The sequence below is a fragment of the Dendropsophus ebraccatus genome, chromosome 9, assembly GCF_027789765.1.
Source record: "Dendropsophus ebraccatus isolate aDenEbr1 chromosome 9, aDenEbr1.pat, whole genome shotgun sequence".
NCBI lineage: Eukaryota > Metazoa > Chordata > Amphibia > Anura > Hylidae > Dendropsophus > Dendropsophus ebraccatus.
Window position 1 is genome coordinate 18,464,745 of NC_091462.1, and position 4,045 is coordinate 18,468,789.

Genomic DNA, 4,045 nt, shown 5'->3' on the forward strand with positions numbered 1-4,045 from the left:
AGATCACCCCAGTGACAAAGCTGGAGATGGCTAGAAAAGTCACCACCCAATGCACGCCGTCAATCACCGAAGGGCCGTCCATGGTTTGAAAAACATGGCTGCTCTTTTCCAAAAAGTACCACACCAAGCTGCTGTTATCCAGTCAAGTTATACAAAAAATTTTGTTAGGAGGAAGCCAAAAGGTCCCCATATACCTTAGAATTAAGATGGCCTAACCTGCTGCTTGTGGCAGATTCAGCTATCTATCTATCTATTTATCTATCTATCTATTTATCTATCTATCTATCTATCTATCTATCTATCGTGTATGGGGCTCTCCTGACCATCCACTGAAAGATGGGCGTAACCCTTATCGCCACCGACATCATCTTTAGTTTCATCTTCTTTGTTCCGAGATCGCTCTCTTGCCGGGCACTCAGCCATGGCAAACGTTCCTGTGTATGGGAAGGAGGGGCAACGGGCACACGTAAATAAGTTTTCATTCAAACTCAAAAGTAAGGTATGCTATGCTTTCAAACGCGAGTAAAAACTAGTATATGTATTTTTATATATATAAAACTAGATGACTATATTTAGGCCAAAAAAGTAAATCGGGTCTGTATCTGTAGTTTTCACTGAATAGGCTTAGGCGACATGAATTGAGCGAACGGCCGCACTAACAATCCTTGTATCGTTGGTGTGAACACAGCACATCCGTGCTGTCAGTTTTCCAGATCAAACATATAGTGCATACGTACCTAGTGCGCTCTTGTGGGATCTGGTATTTGCTTCAGGCTGCCCTGCCTGCTCCGGCTGTCAATCATTCTGGAAGAACAAGTGGCCTGAAGATAGAGAGAGCCGGTATGTAAGCATTACATGCAGGGGTGTAACTAGAAATAGCTGGGCCCCATAGCAAAATTTTGATTGGGCCTCCCTCCCCCGACTGACCTTAAACCCCTCAAGTGTAGTCATAACCTTTAACATCAGGGGCGGTTATAGTTAAAGGGACATTTGCAGCACCCGAAAGGCCCGCTCAGGCACCGGATGCTCCAAATCATGATGGCTCAGGGGGCCCAGTGTATTGCAGGAGTGGGCCACCTAGTCACTATGGCTGCTATGGTGGTAGTTATGCCCCTGACTGTGTGATCTGGGAACTGACAGCATGGATATATGCATAACTGCTCTCATTTCCCTTTCCTATCAGCCTCACATCTCCTGGCAATAAATTTTAAAGCTTGCTCTACAGATGTGATCAGCCGAGGATCGGGCATTTTCCCGCTCCTCAGCTAAACGCTGTCACTTTTGTACATGGCGATAGGGGCCTATGGAACGTTCCTAGCAACTCTCCAATAATCGGCCCATGTAAAAAGGCCTTTAATCCCAGCATTCCGAGAGATCAAGTCTGCAGGGGAAAACTGGTGAAAAATGCCATATACTGTACAAGTTATATATGAACCATAAATAATGCTACACATACATAACATCTTGTGAGCACTGATCCCGCAATGAGGCCAAGTCTTCCTTTTAGCTCTGGACAGTGGGACGCTGCTCCATTGATTCTAATGGGGCCACATCACCGAGGGGAGATCATCACACTGTGGGCCGGCGGGCCTGCCCCCATTGCTTCGTACCGGACTGGTGCTCGGGAATAGACCGGCGCCATACTCAGGAAATGGATGATGGTTCAAAAAAGGACCTCACCACCGTCATCCTCACGCTAATCCGTTAATGTAAAAAAAACAAATCGATGTACCTGATGGTACATTCGCTTTAATTAGATTTTTTTTTTTTTTTTTGATACATTAATTTTCCTTTAAATCAGCAAACTAAAAAAAAAAAGGAGGGAAAAGACAAACACTGTTCACACACTATAATTTCAGCATTCAGTGTTCTTGTGGTCGAGCAAACGTGTGTGTCAACTGCACCACGAAAATCCGCTCGACTCTCACTGCCAACTTTCTCCAAGTTAATGGCTTCAGCTCAAGAACCGGGCTCATGCATATTCTAAGACACCGCATTATAAATGCCTTTCTCAGACCAAACATTTGCACACTGCTACATTTTTTTTTTTGTCTTCTTAATTTGACTTCTAGAAAATATTGCATCACAATAAATTATTCACACCGACCGGCTTTTCATCTTCTGAGACACATCTTCATGTGATCTCTTAACAACTATTTATTTAATACCAAACCAAGAAATCTCCCCGAATGCCTGGGACTATTGCCCTGGGGCATATTTCTTAAATAAAAGCTCTCCATCTTTGTATACCTAACATTTACATACTAGAGGAACCAAGCCGACGGTTGCTCACCTATAAATAATAATATGACCAACTTTTTTAAAATTTTTGGAAAAAAAAATAAAAATTAATTTACGTTGTACAACTGTTACAGTTTACATTTAATCTTTTTTTTTTTTTTTTTGCACACAAGGAGTTGCTTTTTTTTTTTTTTTTTCCAGTCCGGTAAATTCAACACCTTTTTAGATGTACTGGACAGTTAAATAGGACTCAGCAGGGGAAAAAAAAAAAGATTTAGTCGTCTGCATCAAGCGAGCCTGGGAGATAGCGTCTGATCATCGACATCATTTGCATACAAATTTATAGTCTGTTCTAGATAAAGGTTAAAAGAGATAAATGAGCGTTTCTGTAATATTCCGTCGTCGCCAGCCAGCACATAATTTACTATATTTGTGCTTTCAATCATAACATCAATAAAGGTAATTATAGACAGCGGATAACTTACCTTAATTTCCGGTAATTGCTATATACCTCCCCTCCTCCACCTCCCTTCTACCGCACTGTTTTATTTTTACTGTATCGTTTAGAGGTGCTTTTGTTTGGAATAATTATTCATCAACTTCTATACAGGAAATTCAAGTGGAATTTGCAGTGAAAGCTCGTGGAATGCTGGGGGCACCAATACCAATGTTACCGCCATTTTCCTAATTAGGCCCCATGAACATAGTTACATAGTTAATACGGTTGAAAAAAGACACATGTCCATCAAGTTCAACCAAGGAGGGGATGGATACAGGGAAGGGAACATGGCAGAGCTGTGTGCCCGTAACCTGTAAGGTGGCACACCACCATACTATGACCTTGTTTGTTGCTATACGGTTCCTCTGTATACCATCACATTCATCCCAAGAAGGTGAGACTAGCTCCATAATACAGCTTCCGTGTGACACAATGTTTTCTGTTTATTACATATCGACCAACTTAAAGAAGAAGTCCGGCGAAAATAAAAACTCCGGTGCAGGTAGGGGTGAACATGATAAAGAAAGTATACTTACCCAACCCCGTGCCTCCGCAGCACCACATCACCGATCCCGGATCCACCTCCGGAACTCATTTTTCCCTGGCTTCCTAGTACATCACAACTGGAGTGAAAGTATCCGAGCCGGTACTTGGATTGCCTGCTCAGTCAGTCCCACCCCCGTCCCAATCCATCACCCGGGTCGCAATGTTGCAGGAGGATGCTGGCACGGTCAAGGAGCAGTTATACAGCACTGCGGGGGCACCGGGACAGGTAAGTATACTTTCTCCATTACATTCCCCCACCCCTTGCCTGCATCAGAGTTTTTATTTTCACCGGACTTCTTTAAATGGGTTGTGTCATCAGAAAGTGACCTATTGTTGAAATCAAGTTTTTTACCTTAGGCTATGTTCACACTACGTAAAAGTAGTGCGGGGTGGAACAATGCCTTATTTTCAATGGGATCCCGGCCGGAGCGTATACACATCATACACGCTCCGGTGGGGATCCCATGCGAGGCCGCAAATAACTGACATGTCAGTTTTCTGCGGTCGCAATTCAATGAATTGCGGCCATAGGAAACCCTGTCAGTTCACACAGTGAAGCGAGCGGCTCCGGGCGTTTGCTTTACTGTGTGCTATAGGAAGCTCTGATGCGGGCACACGCTGATGCGTCAGCATCAGAGCTCTGCGGCCGGGATGATCCGGGCAGAGACCAGCCGTTCTGTGACCCGGCCGAGGTCACGGAACGGCCGGTTGTTCACGTTGTGTGAACATAGCCTAAAACATATTCTATAAGACAATTTG